Source organism: Lepidochelys olivacea (genome assembly GCF_965140295.1).
Source record: "Lepidochelys olivacea isolate rLepOli2 genome assembly, chromosome: 9".
NCBI classification, from domain to species: Eukaryota; Metazoa; Chordata; order Testudines; family Cheloniidae; genus Lepidochelys; species Lepidochelys olivacea.
The window spans coordinates 61829416-61852242 of NC_140419.1; the positions used below are offsets into that span (position 1 = coordinate 61829416).

Sequence of the window (22827 nt, forward strand, 5' to 3'; positions counted from 1 at the left end):
CACATTCAGTACACCTGAAGAGACAAAGGAAGCAGCTGTTGGACTCTGGGGGCTTGTCTACACTGGCAAGTTTTTGTCACCAAAAACTGCCTTTACCGCAGCAGGTAACCCGGGGGGCATGCAGGGGAACCGCTCCCCTCCCCAGCTCACCTCTGGCTCCTTGGGCCTGAGTGCGAAGCCGCCGCCTGCTTCTCAGCCCGCCCTGGCTTCCTGCGCAAACAGCTGATTCGTGGGAAGCAGGGGGGAGGGGGGCGGAGAAGCAGAGCGGGGCAGCTCATTCAGGGGAGGAGGCGGAGCGGAGCTGAGGTGAGCTGGGGCCAGGCAGGAAGCTGCTGGTGGGGGGCTCTGCACCCACCAAATTTTCCCCATGGGGGGTCCAGCCCCGGAGCACCCAGGGAGTCGGTGTCTAAGGTGCCACTTTTGATGTTATCAGTGGGGGGAGCGGCTGCTCCCCCTGGTCCCCCCCCTAGCTACGCTCCGCCGCCCCTAGGAGCCAGAGGGACCTGCTAGATGCTTCCTGGGAGCTGCCCCTGGTAAGCACCGCTGGGACTCCCCACCTCGCCCCCCGGCAGGTGCCTCTGGCTCTTAGGGGCGGGTTGGGCACCCACTACGGTGGCCCACGAGACCAGTTCTGGGGGCAGTCAGGGGAGGGGGATGGATGGGGCAGGAGTCCCAGGAGGGGCGTCAAGGAATGCGGGGGGTTGGATGGGGCAGGAGTCCTTGGGGGCGGGGGTGGGCAATGACCCCCTCGTGGGGTGAGGAGGGAACTGATTGTTAAGATTTTGGCAGCTCATTGCTGGAACCACCCAGTTTTGGCAACCAAAAACTTCCGCCTCTGTGAGAGATTTTTGTCTTTTCCTCTCCCTTTATTGTCAACAAACAGTCAGTCTAGACACCACAACTTTTTTTCCAATTTTATTGGCCTTCAGAAAGTGTCCCACAATTCCCCTGCTGCCGCTCTGGTCAGCGGTTTGAACTCCGCTGCCCTGCAGCCTTGGAAGGCCTGGGAATTTTAAATCCATTTCCTGCTTGCTGGCTTCCCTGGTGAGCATGGCTGGCTGTCACACCAAATGTGCTCCCACTTGGACCACCACTGAGTTGTTGGATCTGATCAGTATATGGGGAGAGGAGTCTGTTCAGTTGTAGCTGCGAGTGACCCATAGGAATCGGGACACACACAGGCAAATTTCTTGAGGCTTGTGCGAAAAGGGCTATGATCAGGACACGCAGCCGTGCAGAGTGAAGATAAAGGAGCTGAGGCAAGTGTATCATAAGGCATGGGAGGCAAACCGTCGCTCCGGTGGTGCACCTAAGACCTGCCACTTCTATAAGGAGCTGAACGTTATCCTCGGTGATGGCCCCACTTCCATCGCTGATTGCCCCGTGGATACTTTGGAGGCAGGAGAAAAGGGGGGTGGGCGGTAACCCAGAGGCTGAAATTCTGGAAGAAGAAGTTGAGCTAGAAGAAGATGTGGAGCTCCCAGCGGGGTTGCCCAGTGGGGCAGACAGCCAGGAACTTTTCTGCATTCCAGAAGTGCACAGTGGGGAGCAGGAAACAGATGAGACGCCAGGTAAGTTGCTGTGGCTTGTGTAGGGAATTGAAAAGTGGGAGGCAGATAGTGTTTTCTGTGAGCTGGAAATTGCACTGTGTAGCTAATCTGCATGGCCAAGCAGGGTGTCGATGGACATCGAGACCTGCAGGGAATCCTCCAGAGAGAGGTTCTGAAAAGTTTCCAAGAGGTACTTGTTAATCCTCTGCTGCAGATTCCAAGGGATTGCAGCCTTTTTAGTTCCCCCATTGTAGGAAACCGTACCATGCCATTTAGCAATCACTGGAGTTGGGACCAAAGTGACACATAGCTGAGCTGTATATAGACTGGGGTGAAAGCTGCAAGCATGCAGTAGTTGTGCCCTGGTTTCCCTGGTTACCTGCAGCAGTGAGATGTCAGCCAGCTGGTTAGCCGCCTGTGAAAAAGTGTGTGATAGTTTTAGAATGAGTTCACTGCAAAGCTGCCCTGCAAGCTGTGACCGTTTTGTCCGTACGCACAACCACCTTCCCCCCACCCCCGACACTCACTGTGAGCTGTGTGCCTGCCTAGAGTCTCGGTGAGAAAGTGATTTCTACTACCAAAAGGCCCTTGTTTTAATGTTTGCTGGAATGTAACAATCCCTCTTCTGTGCAGCACAGACCTTGAGGAACACACCGTGCACCCCGCTGACCGGCTTTGGCAGATAAGGAAGAATCCTAGGCACAGCTAAGACAACATGTTGTGGGAGGTGCTGCAGTGCGATGAGAGACAGACCAGGGAACGGAAAGAGTGCTGGGAAGCCGAAAGGCAGGACAGAAAAGAAAATGCAGCATTTGCTAGGCAAGCGACAGAGCGGATGATAAAAGTGATGGAGGATCAGACAGAGATGCTCAGGTCTTTGACACAGCTGCAGACTGAGCAGATCCGTGGTCAACCTCCACTGCAGCACGTGCACATGCACAATTCTTTGCCAACTCCACTCCCCTCTGTGCCCAGACCTTCCTTTTCACTTCACAGCACTCCTGAGCCTCCCCAGCACTCCACCCCCTCTCACAGCTTGCACAGTGTTAGCTGGAGCTACACACAATTGTGAGGTTTTACCCTTTTTAACAATAAATAAAGGCTAAGGTATTTAATGGTACAGCGTTTTTATTCTGTGTTGTACAAAAGCGTATAGCAATCAATTCACTCTCGGGAACAGGCTTCTGAAGCATTTTGTTGCATGAATCTTGGGCCCCAAAATTGTACATGGATGTACCAGGGAAGCAACTCCAAAGCAGACGTGTTACTGCCCCTCATTGTCAAAGTGGTTCCTCAAAGCCTCTCTGATAATAGCAGCCCTCTGGGCTCCTCTGACAGCCCTAGCATCTGTCTGTTCAGACTGTGCAGCCAAGCGCTCTGCCTCGGTGCTCCACGCTTGAGCAAACATTTCACCCTTAGATTCACACAGACTATGCAAAGTGTAGCACTCAGCTATGACCACAGGAATATTCTCCTCGGTAAGGTCTAGCCTGCCATTGAGACACCTCCAGCGACCTTTCAAACAGGCAAAGGCACATTCGACTACTATGTGGCACCTGCTCAGCCTGTTGTTAAAACACTCTTTGCTGCTGTCCAGGTGAAACCAGGTATCAGGTTTCATGAGCCAGGGCTGTAAGGGGTAAGACGAGTCTCCCAGGATTAGTTTGGGCATTTCCACATCCCCTCACTGTGATCTTGTGGTCTGGAAAGAAAGACCCTGCCTGCAGCTTTCTGTACAGGCCACTTTTCCTGAAGATGTGTGCGTCATGCACCTTTCCAGACCAGCCTGCGTTGATGTTAGTGAAACGCCCCTGGTGATCCACAAGCTCCTGCAACACTATGGAGAAGTATCCGTTTCTATTGAGGTATTCAGAGACAAGGTGGTCTGGCACTAAAATTGGAATGTGTGCGCTATCAATTGCCCCACCACAGTTAGGGAAGCTCATCTCTGCAAAGGCATCCACTTTGTCATGCACATTTCCCAGAGTCACAGTCCTCCGCAGCAGGATGCAATTTATTGCCCTGCACATATGGAGTAATACAGCCCCAACCGTGGACTTTCCTAGTCCAAATTGATTTGCATCTGACCCGTAGCTGTCTGGATTTGCCAGCTTCCACACAGCGATTGCAACATGCTTCTCTACTGAAAGGGCAGCTCTCATTCTGGTGTCCTTGCACCGCAAGTTGGGGGCCAGCTCAGCACATAGCTCCAGTAAGGTTGCTTTACGCATCCTAAAGTTCCGTACCCACTGGTCTTTATCCCACACCTGCATGACAGTGTGATCCCACCAATCAGTGCTTGTTTCCCAAGCCCAAAAGCGACGGTGTACTATATGCAGCTGCTCTGTGCGTGCACAAAGCACTGATAAGTAGCTGTTGTCTATATCACACTCGGGTGCCTGCAATTCAACTTCTATCAGTAACTTTGCGAGTAACTCTGCTGCCATGCGTGATGTCCTCACAACTGTTAACAAAGACTAACAATATTTTCCACATCTCAAGGACGATTTTAACCAGTTGATTCTGGGAAACTTTCACGGGAGAGTGCATCAGTCACTTTGTTAGAAGCTTCTGAGATGTGTTGGATGTCGAAATCCAAAATCTTGGAGAGCTAAACTCCACCGAATAAGTTTTTTGTTATTTACCATGGTGGTATGAAGCCACTGTAGTGCAGCATGGTCGGTTTGTAGGTGGAAACACTGTCCCCAAACATATGGGTGTAGCTTTTCCAGAGCGTAGACAATGGCGTAAAATTCTTTTTCACTGACTGACCAGTTGCTTTCCCTCTCAGACAGCTTCTTGCTGAGAAACACAACAGGGTGAAATTCTTGATCTGGTCCTTCCTGCTTTAAAACTGCTCCCACATCATGCTCGGACGCTTTGGTGGTTACTAGGAATGGTTTGTCAAAGTCTGGGGCCCTTAGCACTGGGTCAGACATGAGTGTTGCTTTAAGCTGGTTAAAGGCCTTCTGACACTCTTTGATCCACTGAACGGCATTTGGCTGTTTCTTTTTGGTTAGGTCTGTCAGTGGGGTGGCAATTTGGCTGTATTGCGGTACAAATAGCCTGTAATAACCAGCCAATCCTAAGAAGGATTGAACCTGTTTCTTTGACCTTGGGACAGGCCACTTTTGGATAGCATCCACTTTGGCCTGTAGGGGGTTGATAGTTCCTTGACCCACCTGGTGTCCCAGGTAAGTCACTCTGTTTAGGCCTATTTGACACTTCTTAGCCTTAACAGTTAGTTCTGCCTCCTTTATGTGCTCGAAGACTTTTTGTAGATGTTCCAGGTGTTCTGCCCAGGAATCCAAAAATATGGCCACATCGTCAAGGTAGGCGAAGGCATATTCTCCTAATCCTGCTAGGAGACCATCTACAAGTTTTTGGAAGTTGGCGGGTGCATTCTGCAGCCCGAAAGGGAGTACATTAAATTCATACAGCCCGAGATGTGTGGTGAAGGCTGACTTGTCCTTGATGGATTCATCTAGCGGTACCTGCCAGTACCCCTTTGGTAAGTCCAAAGTAGAGATGAACTAGTTTCTCTAATAGTTCATCTGTGCATGGCATTGGATAGTTGCCTGGGCGAGTTACAGCATTTAGCTTACGGTAGTCCACGCAAAAACGTATCTCCCTATCTGGTTTGGGAACTAGAACCACTGGAGATGCCCATGCATTGCCAGAGGGGCGGATTACCCCCATCTGTAGCATATCCTGGATCTCCCGTTCAATAGCAGTTTTAGCTTGAGGAGACACCCGGTAAGGTTGGACTTTAATTGGGTGAGCATTACCTGTGTCAATGGAGTGGTATGCCCGTTCACTCAGTCCTGGGGTGTCTGAGAACGTTGGTGCGTAGCTAGTGCACAGCTCCTGGATCTGCTTTTGCTGCATACGCCCAAGGGTCATGGAGAGGTTCACCTCTTCCATGCCACCAGCACTTTTCCCTTCGTAGTAGACATCTTTGGGCCACTCAGCGTCATCTCTTCCCTGGGCTGTAAACTGACAAACCTTTAATTCTCTGGAATAAAAGGGCTTTAGAGAATTAATATGGTACACCTGAGGCTTTCGGTTGGAGGTGGGGAATGCTATGAGATAATTAACAGCTCCCAGGCTCTCATGGACCGTGAATGGCCCTTCCCACAAAGCTTCCATTTTATGGGCCTGGAGCGCCTTTAAGACCATGACCTGGTCTCCTACTTTGAAGGAACGCTCTCTGGCATGTTTATCATACCAGGCTTTTTGCTCTTTTTGAGCATCCTGTAGGTTTTCTTTAGCAAGGGCTAGAGAGGTTCGGAGGGTGTTTTGTAGGTTGGTTACAAAGTCCAGAATGTTAGTTCTTGGAGAAGGTGTAAATCCCTCCCATTGCTGCTTCACCAACTGTAATGGCCCCTTAACCTCGCGGCCATATACAAGTTCAAATGGTGAAAACCCTAAACTAGGATGTAGTGCAGCTCTGTAGGCAAAGAGCAACTGCTGCAACACTAGGTCCCAATCATTGGAGTGCTCATTTACCAATTTAGGTATCATGGCCCCCAAAGTTCCATTAAACTTCTCCACCATGCCATTTGTTTGATGATGGTAAGGAGTGGCAACCAAGTGATTTACCCCATGAGCTTCCCAAAGGCTTTCCATAGTTCCTGCCAGGAAATTAGTTCCTGCATCTGTGAGGATGTTGGAGGGCCAACCTACCCTGGCAAAAATGTCTGCTAGTGCCTGGCACACGCTTTTAGCCCTGGTGTTGCTTAGAGCTACTGCTTCCGGCCATCGGATGGCAAAATCCATGAAAGTCAGTATGTACTGCTTCCCTCTGGGTGTCTTTTTGGAAAAGGACCCAGAATATCCACAGCTACTCACTGAAATGGAACTTCAATGATGGGGAGTGGCTGGAGAGGGGCTTTGACCTAGTCTTGGGGTTTTCCCACTTTTTGGCATACCTCAGAAGACAGGACATAGGTAGAAACATCCTTGCCCATTCCCTCCCATTGGAATGACCTCTCCAACTGGTCTTTGGTCCTGTTCACCCCAGCATGGCCACTAGGATGATCGTGGGCTAAGCTCAAGAGCTTTACCTGGTACTTAGTTGGAACTACCAACTGTCTCTGAGGATGCCAATCTTCCTGGTGTCCACCAGAAAGAGTTTCCTTGTATAAAAGTCCTCTTTCTACAACAAACCTGTATCAATTAGAAGAGCTGAGAGGCGGTGGGTTGCTCCGTGCCGCTGTCCAAGCTCTCTGGAGGCTTTCATCTACTTCCTGTTCGGTCTGGAACTGTTCTCTTTATGCTGGAGACATCAGTTCCTCATTGGATTGTGGACCTATGCTTGGTCCCTCTGGAAGCGATGTGGGGGATGGGGCTGTTTCCGTTGACTGTGAACCGCTCTCCATTGGGACACTATGTTGGGGTTCAGGCTCCGGCTGAGCCTCCTGTGTAGGGTTATCAGCTGCTGCCGGTTCAGGTTTGGTGGGGCCCTCTGGTGTTGGGGTTGCAAGTACTGGATTCAGTGCTGGCAATGGGTCTGGTGCTAGTTGTTCCACCGGTTCAGGTTCTGTCTCTGGGACTGGATCCACTACTGCTGTTGCAGACATTGGCCTGGTGTCCGGGTCCATCACCTCTGACCGGGTCCTGGTAGAAGTTTCCAGAACAGAGCTAGGTGTGATGGCTTGTTTAGCCTGGCTGCGGGTGACCATTCCCACCCTCTTGGCTCGCTTCACGTGATTGGCCAAGTCTTCCCACAACAGCATAGGGATGGGATAATCATCATAGACTGCAAAAGTCCACGTTCCTGACTAGCCCTTGTACTGGACAGGCAACTTGGCTGTAGGCAAATTGAAAGAGTTTGACTTGAAGAGTTGAATTGTCACTTGGATCTCTGGGTTGATTAAGTTTGGGTCCACTAAGGAAGCATGGATAGGTGACACTTATGCTCCAGTGTCCCTCCACGCGGTGACCTTCTTCCCGCCCACACTCACGGTTTCCCTCCGCTCCAAGGGTATCTGGGAGGTATCTGGGCCTGAAGACCTCTGGTGTGATTCCAGTGCAATGAACTGTAATCTGTTGGGGTTCTTGGGGCAGTTGGCCTTTACATGCTCCGGCTTGTTACATTTAAAACATCGTCCAGCTGATGGGTCACTGGGGCAAGGTGGGTTGCTGGAGAATGGTGTGGCGGGACGATAAGGTGTCTGGAGGGTTCCTTGGAGGGTAGCTGGGGCCTTGGGCGGCCTCCGGTAGTAGGGGGTGGTCTGAGGTTGTCCCTTCTGGTATCCACTCCAACTGCAACCAGTTTTTTTCTTTTCTGCCACCTCCACCCATTTGGCTCCAATCTCCCCCGCCTCGATTACAGTATTGGGCTTCCCATCTAGCATGTATCTTTATTTCCTCAGGAACACCCTCTAAGAACTAGTCCATTTGCATTAGGAAGGGCAAATCTTCTGGAGATTTAACGCTTGCTCCTGATATCCAGGCATCCCAATGTTTCACAATGTGGTAGGCATGTTGGGTAAATGACCCGTCTGGTTTCCACCTTAGGGCTCTGAATCGCCGACGGGAATGCTCGGGTGTTAGCCCCATTGTGACTCTCGCCTTGGTTTTAAACAGTTCATACTGGTTCATGTGTTCCTTAGGCATTTCAGCCGCCACCTCAGCTAAGGGTCCACTGAGCTGCGGCCTCAGCTCTACCATGTATTGGTCTGTAGAGATGCTGTACCGAACGCAGGCCCTTTCGAAGTTTTCTAAGAAGGCCTCGGTATCATCGCCTGCCTTGTAGGTGGGGAACTTTCTGGGATGGGAAGTGGTACCTGGAGAAAGATTGCTAGGGTTTGTTGGTATATTCTGCTGAGCCTTTGCCTTCTCCATCTCCAGTGCATGCTTCCTCTCTTTTTTTCCTTCTCCTCCAGTTCTTTGGCCCTTGCCTCCATTTCTTTTTCCTTTGCCTCCATTGCTCGCCTGTGGGCAGCCTCTTGGTGGTGGTCTGCCTCTTTTGCTGCCTCCATTTCTCTCCTGTGGGCAGCTTCTAGGGCTTTTTCTGCCTCTTTCACTGCCCCCAGTCTGGCTAACTCCAATTTCTGTTGTGTCTTGGTTTCTGTCATCTTTACCTCTCTGTTTTTAACTAACTTTACACCCGAGAGTTAGAAATAAAACCAACAAACAAACAAAAAAACTTGGCTTGTAAAATTTTGTTGTGCTGTAATATGATACCTATAATCTCTGATAGTGATTGTCAGCCTATAGAAAAATCTTAAAAAAAACCCCAAAAACAACAACCAAAAAAACCCCAAAACCCTAATACCTTTGTCTCCCAGCAAATAGGCAGAAAACCCCTCTAGTTGCTCTTAGGTAAAAAACAAATCTTCTTCAGGTCTGTGAAGACTTGTGAATTTCCCTGCAGGAGGTTAACTACCCTGTCTTTAGGTAGAGAAAACTCCAGCTCACAAAAGACAATTCCCTTTTGTCTCTGCTCTGGCCCCAAAGCAGAGGAAAAAAAACTCTAACTGCTTTCAGTTGGAAACCTGCTTTCCAGCAGCCCAAAGGGAAAAAAAAATTCCCTTTTAAAATCTGTGCTTCTGGTTCAAAAAATCTCAAATTGATCTCAAAATGTTTTCAAGTTAATCCCACAGCTCTGCCACCATGTCAAGGTTCCTACCTCACTCTGAACTCTAGGGTACAGATGTGGGGGACCTGCATGAAAACATCCTAAGCTTACTTTTACCAGCTTAGGTTAAAACTTCCCCAAGGTACAAACTATTTTACCTTTTGCCCTTGGACTTTCGCTGCCACCACCAAGCGTCTAACCGGTATTATTATTATTAGGAAAGAGCCCATTTGGAAACGTCTTTCCCCCAAAATCCTCCCTTTCCTTTACACCCCCTTTCCTGGGGAAGGCTTCATAAAAATCCTCACCAATTTGTATAGGTGACCACAGATCCAAACCCTTGGATCTTCAGAACAATGAAAAAGCATTCAGTTTTTTAAAAGAAGAATTTTAGTAGAAGAAAAAGTAAAAAGAATCACCTCTGTAAAATCAGGATGGTAAATACCTTACAGGTAATTAGATTCAAAACATAGAGAATCTCTCTAGGCAAAACCTTAAGTTACAAAAAGACGCAAAAACAGGAATATCCATTCCATTCAGCACAGCTTATTTTCTCAGCCATTTAAACAAACAGAATCTAACACATCTCTAGCTAGATTACTTACTAAATTCTCAGACTCCATTCCTGTTCTGTCCCCGGTAAAAGCATTACACAGACAGACCCAGACCCTTTGTTTCTCCCCCCCTCCAGCTTTGAAAGTCTCTTGTCTCCTCATTGGTCATTGTGTTCAGGTGCCAGCGAGGTTATCCTAGCTTCTTAACCCTTTACAGGTGAAAGGGTTTTTCCTCTGGCCAGGAGGGATTTTAAAGGTTTTTACCCTTCCCTTTATATTTATGACAAGTGCATAGGAGAGAAGTGCAGGATCCATGTTCTCACTGCAGATGCTAGTGCTCACTGCAAAAGACTGACAGTTGGAAAAACAGCATCAAAGGAAACCAGAAACCATTGGAGGGCTGGGACCTAAAGCAGTGAATGACAGTACATTTTGCACATCCCAGGATGCACCACGCTCAGTTTCTGCATTCCCACAACACCTAGCGATAGATGGTGTCGCCAGGCACTGTGGAATACATACCAAAAGTCCATTGCTCTTGCTTTGACAATGGTGGTGCCCCGAATGTGGACACAATTTGTTGACAGAGGGAGCAAATGTAGACATGCTTTGGCGACTTTGCTTTTGTCATTTTTTTCGTGTCGACATTAATTTCATTGGCAAAACTTGCCAGTGTAGATAAGCCCTGGGAGAGGGGTCCTGACCTGCACAGTTTGGCCAGTCAGACTGCTTGGAATCTAATATAGTGTGTTAAATTAGGCACCAGTAATTGTTTTATCTTTATTTTTCTTGTAACTATTTCTGACTTATGCCTCATCACTTGTATTCAAAATCTCTCTTTGTAGTTAATAAAATTATTTGATTGTTTTATCTAATCCAGTGTGTTCAAGCTGAAGTGTCTGGGTAGCTCCATTTGGGGTAACAAGTTGTGTGCATATTATTCCCTTAAAGGGATCATATATTTAATATAACTTGTACTGTTCAGGAGAGGACTGGGCAGTACAGGACGTACATGGAAAATCTGGAACTGGGAGTATGTTAGGGTCACCCTGTGGTACTCTTTAAGGCTGGTAAAAGCCAAGGTGTGGCTGGCTGACGGCAGAACACAAACAATAGGCCGTGATTTACGTGCTGGATGCTGTTTGTGAGCTGTCTGGGTTGGTGGCTACAGCAGCAAGGCATTGTAAAGGGCACTCCAGGTTAGAGAGCAGGGGTGACACAGTTCTACTCAGTCTGGATCATAGAATCATAGAATATCAGGTTTGGAAGGGACCTCAGGAGGTCATCTAGTCCAACCCCCTGCTCAAAGCAGGACTGATCCCCAATTAAATCATCCCAGCCAGGGCTTTGTCAAGCCTGACCTTAAAAACCTCTAAGGAAGGAGATTCCACCACCTCCCTAGGTAACGCATTCCAGTGTTTCACCACCCTCCTGGTGAAAAAGTTTTTCCTAATATCCAACCTAAATCTCTCTCACTGCAACTTGAGATCATTACTCCTTGTCCTGTCATCCGCTACCACTGAGAATAGTCTAGATCCATCCTCTTTGGAACCACCTCTCAGGTAGTTGAAAGCAGCTATCAAATCCCCCTTCATTCTTCTCTTCCACAGACTAAACAATCCCAGTTCTCTCAGCCTCTCCTCATAAGTCATGTGTTCCAGTCCCCTAATCATATTTGTTGCCCTCCGCTGGACTCTCTCCAATTTTTCCACATCCTTCTTGTAGTGTGGGGCCCAAAACTGGACACAGTACTCCAGATGAGGCCTTACCAATGTCGAATAGAGTGGAACGATCACATCCCTCGATCTGCTGGCAATGCCCCTACTTATACATCCCAAAATGCCAATGACCTTCTTGGCAACAAGGGCACACTGTTGACTCATATCCAGCTTCTTGTTCGTTGTAACCCCTAGACCCTTTTCTGCAGAACTGCTGCCTAGCCATTCGGTCCCTAGTCTTTAGTGGTGCATTGGATTCTTCTGTCCTAAGTGCAGGACTCTGCACTTGTCCTTGTTGAACCTCATCAGATTTCTTTTGGCCCAATCCTCTAATTTGTCTAGGTCCCTCTTTATCCTATCCCTACCCTCCAGCATATCTACCACTCCTCCCAGTTTAGTGTCGTCTGCAAACTTGCTGAGGGTGCAATCCACACCATCCTCCAGATCATTTATGAAGATATTGAACAAAACCAGCCCCAGGACTGACCCTTGGGGCACTCCGCTTGATACTGGCTGCCAGCTAGACATGGAGCCATTGATCACTACCCGTTGAGCCTGACAATCTAGCCAACTTTCTACCCACCTTATAGTGCATTCATCCAGCCCATACTTCTTTAACTTGCTGACAAGAATACTGTGGGAGACTGTGTCAAAAGTTTTGCTAAAGTCAGGGAACAACAAGTCCACTGCTTTCCCTTCATCCACAGAACCAGTTATCTCGTCATAGAAGGCAATTAAATTAGTCAGGCACGACTTGCCCTTGTACCATGGATTGTACCCTCGTCTGTCACAGTCCTTGCTAGTTCAGATTTAGCAGAAAATTTCCCCACGGTGGTAGAGGAGATCAACTGATGTGAGAAACTGCAGCATCTCTCAGCAGTTCCCTGTGCTCCTCACTCAAATGTGGAGAAGGGGCATGATCAACCATCCCTGTCCAGTTTAGACACTTTCTACTGTCCCAAATATAGACACTTCTTTCTGTTTCAGGGAATTCCTAGCCCATCGTTCTGCTACCTTGTGACCTTTGGGAATCCTTGGTTGTCATTTCAGCCAACCAGCTCAGTTAACATAAATTAAAGGAATTTCATTGTTTTTTTAAATTGTTGATCACAATTGTGACACATTTGCAGATATTTTGCCTGTTTTGGCTCATCATGGATTTAAAAAAAAAAAAATTGTAGTAACTAAACTTAACCCCCCAACACCATTTGTCAATGCAATAGACCACGTTCCTTACCGTTTCTTTTGGCAGATATTTCACACCTACATTAAACTGGCTGAAAGTTTACTATTTTTTTTCCACCTCATTCCCTAGCCATTTGGTTTATGAGGGCTTAGACATTTCTAATTAGAAAGCCGTCTGTGGTGCTGTTAATATGGTCGTGACTAAGCTGCTGAAAGCTCCTTTTCAGCCACTATGTGCTTAAGTTTCTTAATTTAAGGTCATTTTCCTGGTATCCGAGATGTGAGCTCATAAATTGACACAAGTCCAGGGTCTAAAGTGACTGATCCACCTTATGTCAAGAGTGTTCAGGGATAAGGTGGTACTAAAGAAGCATCCTATATTCCTTCCAAAGATGGTGTCAGTACTTTATTACTTCATCTGTCCTGCTAATATTTCCCCCATGCCCATATATCCATCCCTGCAATGCTTTTCTTTGCTGCCTCCAGGCCCAAGGTGCTTTTGGACTCCGTAGACAGGGACAAGGCCTCTTGGCCCCAGCCTGCTATTGTTCCTGTTTCCACTGGGATATTGGTGCCCTCTGAATCCCAAAACTGCTCCAGTCTCCATAGAAGGGGCCAGGATGGGGGGGATTCTTGCTGCTTCTCAGCTGTAGCATCAGAAGTCAGTGGGGGATGCCACCTATAATCTGTACTTTCTGTCTCTGTTCCTGGCCTGGATTCTGTGGGGAAGGGAGACCTACCATCTTCTTCCCCCCCCCCCCATAGTCTGGCTGCTCCTGGTCCTGTAGGAAAGTGTTTATCACTCATCTAGTCGCCTTCTCTCTCTGTGTCAGGTTTCATGGAGGAGCATGTTACTGGTAAACAGCTTCTTGCAGGGCTTGCGGGAGAGCACGCGTGATCTCCACTCCTCCCAGCAGGGCACTTGCAATGTCCTCAAGCTAGTACACAGGACAGGCAGCGGGGTTGCTAACCCCAAGTATTCAGAAATCATAAATCAGGCCCAAAAACCCACATGAAATTGGTTAAAATCATGTGCCTCAGAATTACAGGTCTCTTTCTTTGGCTTCTGAGTTTTCAGGCTGCATTTGCTTCATATTTTCAAGCTTTTCTTCCTAACCATGTGGGCCAGAAAATTTTCATAAATGAAAACTGAGATTCACAGATTGCAAGGCCAGAAGGGACATTGTGGGCATCTTGTCTGACCTCCTGTATAGCCAAACCATAAAACTTTCCCCAAATAATGCCTAGAGCAGATTTTTTTTAAATCCAGTCTTGATTTAAAAATTGTTTGTGATGGAGAATCCACCATGACTCTTCCTTATTGCCAATCTGTTAGTCTTCTATCCTTTGGATCATATTATACCTTTCACTGCTAGATTGAATACCCCATTACAAAATATTTGTTCACCATCTAGATACTTAGACACTGTAATCAAGTCACCCATTAACCTCTTTGTTAAGTTAAATAGACTGAGCTCCTTGAGTCTCTCACTATAAGGCATGTTTTCTAAGGCTCTGTCTACACTGGCAAGTTTGTGCTCAGTAAAGCAGCTTTCTGTGCTGTAACTCCTGAGGTGTACGCACTGCCAAGCCACTTAGTGCACAGAAACGGCGCAGTTGTAGCACCCTAAAAAAACCACGCCGACGAGAGGCGTAGAGCTTTCTGCGCCAGGGCTACAGCGCTGCAGCGCCAGTGTAGACACCATGGTGATTACAACACTGTGATTGGCCTCCGGGAGGTGTCCCACAATGCCTGTTCTCACTTCTCTGGCCATCGGTTTGAACTCTACTGCCCTGCCCTCAGGTGACCAACCATCATCCCCACCCTGTACATTCCTTTGCAAATTTGAAAGTCCCCTTCCTGTTTGCTCAGTGATGCGTGCAGTGGTCTAAGCGCATCTTTCCAGGTGGCCATGCCTGCTCCACGCACCAGGCGATCCCCCGCTTGGAGCAATGCCGAGCTGCTGGATCTTGTTGGCATTTGGGGAGAGGAAGCTGTGCAGTCCCAGCTGCGCTTCTGCTGTAGGAATTATGATACCTACAGACAGATTTCATGATGCATAATACAAAGGGGCCATGACTGGGACACATTGCAGTGTAGGATAAAAGTGAAGGAGCTGCTGAATGCCTACCACAAGGCGCGGGAGGCAAACTGTCACTCCGGTGCTGCGCCCATGAACTGCCAGTTCTACAAAGAGCTGGACGTGATACTCGGCGGCAACCCCACCTCCACTGCGAAGGCGACTGTGGATACTTTGTTGGTTCACGTGCCAGTCGAGAGTGGACTGAGCCAGGAGGAGGAAATCTTGGGGGAAGAGTGGGAGGGGGACCCAGAGACAGAGGATGGCTCGGAGGCCAGAGATGCATGCAGCCAGGAGCTCTTTTCTACCCTGGAGGAGCCTAGCCAGTCACAGCAGTAGGATCTTGGCGAAGCACAAACAGGAGAGGAGGCCCCTGGTAAGTGGATCTGATTTTGCGAATTGCTGAAGCGATTTGTTGGGGGCAGGAGGATTGCAGAAAGCAGGCATGTCTCCCACTGCATGCCTATTCTGAGCGGTGGAACAGGCTGTTGATAGACTTCCTCACTTCACGGGAATCTCCCTCAGGAAACTCTCATGGAGATACTGGGCAATCGGCTGCTGCAGTTTCCTCAGCAGAGCTGCTTTGTTTCTTTCCCCATCAACGGTAACTTTCCCGTGCTGCTGTGCTGTCACCAGGGGTGGGGGTGGGGGAGGACCATTGCTGCACACAGGTGAGCTGCATAGTAGCCAGGGCGGAAGCCGCAGACTTGGAGAAGACCCTCCCTTGGTTTCCTGTTGACTCTCAGCAGCAAGATATCTTTCATAATGATCACATCATGTGGAAAGTGTGGGGACAGGAATTATTATCAAGCCCCCCCTACAGTGCTGGCTCTCCCCAAGAGCCACATGCCCAGTGTGCAGCAGGGTTCGGGAAGACTGATTCACTCTGCCCCTTCCGCTACTCACCAATGTTGGGGTCTTGTGCCTCATTTGTGCTTGCCTGGGATCAGCCAGTTAGTGACAGGTGTGTGAGTACTGGTTGTGTTTTAAAGCACTGAATCAGTGTTGGCTTTGTTGCCAGCAATACTGCTTCTGTAAAATGTTGCATTTAAACTTCACGGGGATGACCTTGGGAGGCCGGCCTCCCTTATCGGTGGCAGAACGGCTGTGAAGAATTAGGAAGCGGCCACGAAGAACTAAGGAGGACTATCTCCATGAGGTTATGATGCACTCTGCTGCTGAGAAACAGGAATTGAAGAAGTGGCAGGACAGCGAGAAGAGGGATTGAAAAGAGAATGTGGCACACCAGAAAGAAGCCACAGAGCGCCTCTTAAATGTTATGGAGTGCCAAGTGGACACGCTCCAGGCGATACTAGCTCTTCAAACCAAGCAGCTCTGCGCCCGCCCTCCCCTGCAGCCGCTGTCACAAAACTCTTTCCATGTGCACAGCCCCCGCCCTCCACTCTTATCAACCTCCTGGCTCTACACTCTGCCCACAGCATTCCGCTCCTCCCTCCTCACAGTCCAATACTGCGGACTCCCACTACCCACTGCACTCAACACTCATCCCTCTGCAGTTTGGCCCTGCTGAAGTACAGCACGCACTGCACTGTACTGCAAAGGAGAAGGTTGGGTATGATCCCTGGACATACACAAATCTATAGCTATCCTGGGACCCCTCCTCCTCTGGAGACTGTCCCTTCCCCCATCCCCTGCCCTGCTGATGTATTTTTGTTGTTTGACTCTCTCCTCTAGTTGTTGTCTTTTTTTTAATAAAAGAATTGTGTTGGTTTGAAATCGATCTTTATTCTATTAAGTGAAAGCAAAAGAGCACTGTAAAGCAATATACAATTATGTTAAGGCCCCTTCTTGCATCATGTGCACCAATCACCTCCTAGCATTACAAGCACTGCAATCCCGAGCACAGCAACAAATATTAGTGGCTTTCAGCCTCAAATTGCTACCTCAAGGCATCCCTGATCCTTATGGCTCAGCGCTGTTCTCCTCTAATAGCCCTGGTCTCTGGCTGTTCAAATGAGCCTCTGCGGTCCAGCCCTGAGTGAAGCTTTCACCCTTCCCTTCCCCGATATTATGGAGTGTAGAGCACATGACTATAAGCATAGGGATATTGTCATCAACCATGTCCAGCTTCCCATACAGGCATTGCCAGCGGGCTTTTAAACGGCTAAATGCACACTCCACAGTCATTCTGTACTTGCTCAGCCTGTTGTTGAACTGCTCCTTGCTTCTGTCAAGTTGCCCCGTGTACAGCTTCATAAGTCACAGCATTAAGGGGAAGATGGGGTCTCCCAGGATCACAATGAGCATTTTGACTTCCCCTATGGTGAGCTGGTCCAGGAAGAAAGTCCCTGCTTGCAGCTTCTTGAACAGACCACTGTTCCGAAAGAGGTGTGTGTCATGCACCTTTCCAGACCAGCCTGCGTTAATGTCCATGAAACATCCACGGTGATCTACAAGTGCCTGGAGATCCATTGAGAAATACCCCTTGCGATTAATGTACTCAGTGGCTAGGTGGTCTGGTGCCAGAATTGGAATGTGCGTGCCATCTATCTCCCCTCCGCAGTTAGGGAAGCCCATTTGTGCAAAGCCATCCACAATGTCATGCACATTGCCAGACTCACCGTCTTTCAGGGCAGGACACGATTAATACCCCTGCACACTTCCATCGACATGAGTCCAGCGGTCAACTTTCCCACTCTGAACTCATTAGCAACTGATCGGTAGCAGTCTGGAGTAGCCAGCTTTCATAGTGCAATTGCCACGTGCTTCTCCAATGACAGGGCAGCTCTCATTCTTGTTTCCTTGTGCCGCAGGGCTGGGGTGAGCTCATCACACAGTCCCATGAATGTGGCTTTCCTCATGCAAAAGTTCTGCAGCCACTGGTCGTCATCCCAGACGTGCATCACGGTGTGATCCCACCACTCAGTGCTTGTTTCCCAAGCCAAAAGCGGCGTTCCATTGTGGTCAGCACCTCCATGAAAGTCACAAGCAATCTCGTGTCATAGCTACTATGCGTGGCGAGATCAACGTTGCACTCCTCTTGACTTTGTAGTTTAAGGAATAGCTCCACTGCCACTTGTGATGTGTTGGTCAGAGCAAGCTGCATTCTGGTCAGCAGTTTGGGATCCATTCCTGCAGCCTGAAAGAGGCAGGGTGCACAGTACACAAACCTTTGAAAGGTGGTGCCAAATGCAGATGGAAGCACAGGGATTGCTGGTATGTGAAGCAATGCATCACGGGGCATTGGGACAGGACCCAGGATGCCCCGCAAACCCCTCCGCCTTCCCACAAGTCTTAGTGGGTCCATGCATCAGAACACTTACTTGGGCATAGGTAGGGGTTTTTGTAGAGAAACAACAATGGTTCAAGGGAGAACACTAGATTTGTTTATGGGTAAACTGATGACTCAAGGGTTTTCTTTAGGCTAGACAATAGGAGCTGATCATTCTTGGTGATGGGTAGTGGTTTCTTCCAGGGAGCTCACAATGCAATTAGGCTGCTTCAGTATTTTGGATATCAGTCAAGGATTCATTACTAGAATTGGTCTGATAACTGCTGAGCTGGGTGTGTGCAGGCATAGGTTCATTAACATCTGGAGCAGAGATCTCCCATGATGCAGTGCTTCCCTGCTTTTCTGGTCCCAGAGTTCAGTGCGGTTCTCTGTTCTCCATTCTGTATGCTAATAGAGATGTCTCCCTGTCCCATCTTTCGTGCAGATGAGGCTAGGGGAGTGGCCTCTGTTCTCCATTCTGTATGCTAAGGGAGATGCTTTAATCTTGTCACCCTTGTCAGGAGGGGTCTAGGTGTGTCTCTGAGCGCCCTTCAGTGCTCTCTGCAAGTCCTTTTTTCTGATTGGTTTTGGTTCAAGTGAAGACTGGTTGGGGGGGAAGGAGGGGGCGGGTGTTTCATGAGTCCAGGGCCGGATTAAGACCTTTAGAGGCCCTAAGCACTGAAAAGGTTATGGTGCCCCCCCATATGTAATTCAAAATAAAAACAATACTATACCGTAAAATACAGTTTTATTTTTCGAAATGACACAAAACTTACATGTATGTTGAAATTAAAATAGCTTCTTTCTAGATTTTCTGATTGCAAAATTCTGGATAACTTCATCGAAACTGACTCGACGAAGCATGTCCACTTCGATACACAATAGGGAAAGTGAATCAAGTCTGTCCTGACACATTGTTGTTCTCTGAGGGTTTTTTATTCTTTTCAGCTGAGAAAAAGAGCGTTCTACGGCGCAGTTAGTAATCATCAATGTTAGAAAAATACGTAGTGCGAGCTCTACATTTGGAAATACACGTATTCCGTCTTTCAATATTGTGTCATGAAGATCAATGTGACTGAATTTCATTTTTCCTGTTTCATTAAACTTCGCGCACATATAACAGTGGAACTGCTGTACTTCTCCACAGAGATTCATATTCAAGTCAACAGGGTATGAGTCAACTAGCTTTTGGGAACCTTGTGAATATTGTTCGTCAGATAAGTCCATATCGTTTAGAAAAGAAAATCTACTTCTTTGTACGCTTCACCTCTCCTCTTCATATGAGCATCAAGTGCATCAATTATAGCGTAGTAAGTAGATAAATTTCATATATCTCTAGGATTCAATGCTGTTTCTGTTGCACTGCTATCATTTGCTTGTTTTTTCCTGATTCGCTTGCGGGACTGGGCTTCTTTGTAGTTAGTATCAGGCAAGATATCTTTTGATACGTCTTCAAATCTTTCGAAATCATTCCTCAAAGTGTGTAAGTAGTCTGCTAAAGATTGACAGAGATCTGCACATGTTTTCCAATCCAATTCTTGGAGAACTTGACTTGTATGGTAAAAGTGTTGTAAAATTTCATTCCACGTGGTCAACATGAATACAAACTCTAGTTCTTGCATCTTGTTTGCAATATTTTCTGCCTCTTGTATAGTTTCTCCCTTTTGTGATTGGTCTTCAGCTATACTCAGAAGAATATATCAATAATAAAACATAAGTTTATTGCAATACATGACAGGATCAGATTTCCTCGCATTATTTCGATCTACGTTAGTAGGACGCCCCCCAGGTTTAGGTGGGGATAAGCAATAAAAAGAGAACAGAAAAACAGGGGAAGTGTGTGTAATGGAGTGTAAGGAAGTCTAACAAAGTTCTGATTTTTCCCATGATGACTACTTGGATGCTTTTTTTGAAATATCAAATATCAGTTTTTTTCAAAAATTTCTCATTTTTTTTGGTGCCCGCTGCTGCGCTGGTGCCCTAAGCATGTGCTTAGTCTGCCTATTGGGTAATCCAGCCCTGCATGAGTCAGACATGCTAGATACTGCACCCTAGTTCCCCAAGAACACAGAGCTGACTCGTATCAGAAGCTATTCTGGGAAGCACATACATACCAAGCAGATTATTTTAAAACTGTCTATAAATCCTAGAGGTAGCTTTACGTGCTCTGTCCGTTTACTAGCCAGAGTGGGCATTCAGAGGAAAGTTGAGAGAGCGTGAACATGAGCTTGCTATATTGGCAACAGGAACAAACATTCTATGCTACAGAATGCTCAGCAGTGTGGATAGGCTGTTGTCAGGGCAATGGAGGATGCGGTGGGGAATGGTATCCCAAGGGAGAGGCAGAGACATAATTTTTTTAATATTTCAATTAGGGCTGTCAGTTGCAGTTAACTCACACGACTAACTAAAAAAAATTAAGCACGATTAAAAAAATTAATCACAGTTTTAATCACACTGTTAAACAATAGAATACCAATTGAAATTTATTAAATGTTTTGGACGTTTTTCTTCATTTTCATATTTATTGTATTCTGTGTTGTTGAAATCACTGTATATTTTTGATTACAAATATTTGCACAGTAAAAATGATAAACAAAAGAAATAGTATTTTTCAGTTCACCTCATACAAGTACTGTAGTGCAGTCTTTGTCATGAAAATGTAACTTACAAATGTAGATTTTTTTGTTACCTAACTGCACTCAAAAACAAAACAATGTAAAACTTCAGAGCCTACAAGTCCACTCGGTCCTACTTCTTGTTCAGCCAATTGCTAAAACAAGTTTGTTTACATTTACAGGAGATAACGCTGCCCTCTTCTTATTTACGGTGTCTCCAGAAAGTGAGAACAGGCTATTTGCATAGCACTTTTGTAGCGGCATTGCAAGGTATTTATGTGGCAGATATGTTAAACATTTGTATGCCCCTTCATGCTTTGGTCACCATCCAGAGGACGTGCTTCCATGCTGATGACACTCGTTAAAAAAAATGTGTTGATTAAATTTGTGACTGAACTCCTTGGGGGATAATTGTATGTCCCCGCATTCGGCCCTATATTTCATGTTATAGCAGTCTCAGATGATGACCCAGCACACGTTCATTTTAAGAACACTTTCACTGCAGATTTCACAAAAGCAAAGAAGGTACCAATGTGAGATTTCTAAATAGCTACAGGACTCGACCCAAGGTTTAAGAATCTGAAGTGCCTTCCAAAATCTGAGAGGGACAAGGTGTAGAGCACGCTTTCAGAAGTCTTAAAAGAGCAACACTTAGATGCGGAAACTACAGAACCCGAGCCACCAAAAAAGAAAATCAGCCTTCTGCTGTTGGCATTTGACTCAGATAATGAAAATGAACATGCATCAGTCCGCACTGTTTTGGATTGTTATTGAGCAGACCCCATCATCAGCATGGACGCATGTTCCCTGGAATGGTGAATCTTTAGCGCATCTAGTACATAAATATCTTGCAACGCCGGCTACAACAGTGTCGTGCGAATGCCTGTTCTCACTTTCAGGTGACATAAACAAGAAGCAGGCAGCATTATCTCCTGCAAATGTAAACAAACTTGTTTGTCTGAGTGATTGGCTGAACAAGAAGTAGAACTGAGTGGACTTGCAGGGTCTAAAATTTTACGTTTTATTTTTGAATACAGTTATTTTTGTACATTATTCTACATTTGTAAGTTCAACTTTCGTGATGAAGAGATTGCACCACAGTACTTGTATTAGGTGAATTGAAAAATACTATTTTTTTTGCTTTTTTTACAGTGCAAATACTTGTCATAAAAAATAAACATAAAGTGATCACTGTATACTTTGTATTCTGTGCTGTAATTGAAATCAATATATTTTAAAATGTAGAAAACATCAAAAATATTTAAATAAATGGTATTCTGTTATTGTTTAACAGTGAGATTAATTGCACGATTAATCACAATTAATTTTTTTAATCACATGATTAATTACAATTTTTTAAATTGCTCAACAGCCCTAATTTTAAGTGAAGATTTATTTAATTTCATATTGGCCCTGTCTGAAGGCATAAAGGGGTCAAAGATCCCTTGAATCACCACGCCTAGATTACTTGGTAAAGCAAGCGTCTCTCTGTTCCTGCTATAGTTGACTGTATGTCTCTGTTGGTCCATGATATTAGAGGCATTATTGTCTTGAAAACCACATGGAGGTGCCATTGGACATACCGTAGGGGGGATTGTAGATATACTTAGGATTATGCTGCAGAGTATATCTCTGGTGTGTCCCTCTGCTGCTTGGTGTTTGGAAATACTGCATGGGGTAACTGGAATAAAAAGTCATTTCAAACTGAAATATGAAACGTTTACCTTTTTTTTTTTTCCCCAAAATGACCTGAATTCACAAAACCTTTCAGTGTTGCTGAATCTGTATTTTTTGCCAAAAAAGAGTTGTGTGTGAAACTTTTTATCCAGCTCTAGTTGTGCCTTTCATGTTGTCTGGAAGCAGGGAGAGCTCTAACCAATTATCTGAATGAGGTGAGGGTCTGTTCAAGACAGTGGCTGGATTGTGATGTCTTCTATCTCCACATCTAGTTCAAAAATAGTTTCTAATGTGTAGCTAGTTCTGTGGGTTGGACTGGAAATGACATATGAAAAGCCTAAGGAGGCAAGAGAGGCGAAGAGCTTTTGGGCTTTTCCATTAGAGCACTTGTTGATGTGTATGTTGAAGTCCTCAAGACATGGATATCTTTGCCATCATTGCTGACAGCAGCTGTCAGCTTTGTTCTAAACCCCTACATCTATGGAGATCTGTAGGTGACTAAAAAATCTTTGTTGGCTTTGGTTCTGGTTTCCACTGCTAGATGTAGGACCTGAAAAGTCCTAGTATTTCTTGAAGTTTATTTGCTTTTGAAACTGGTATAGAAGATAAATCCCATGCTGTGTTGAC

The 22827-nt window shown here is 46.6% G+C and overlaps 1 protein-coding gene across 4 annotated transcripts in view; it reads left to right on the forward strand.

The window, feature by feature from the left end:
- The window catches only part of ENOX2 (ecto-NOX disulfide-thiol exchanger 2), a 138260-nt gene that overhangs the window by 18328 nt on the left and 97105 nt on the right, over window positions 1-22827 (forward strand). The window contains exon 2 of one of the 4 annotated variants that reach the window (XM_084639942.1): window positions 20706-20793. The exons of the other annotated variants lie outside the window; for them this stretch is intronic. The gene's annotated coding sequence lies outside the window, so the exon portion shown is untranslated. The remainder of the gene's footprint in view (window positions 1-20705; window positions 20794-22827) is intronic. 4 annotated transcript variants of the gene reach the window in all.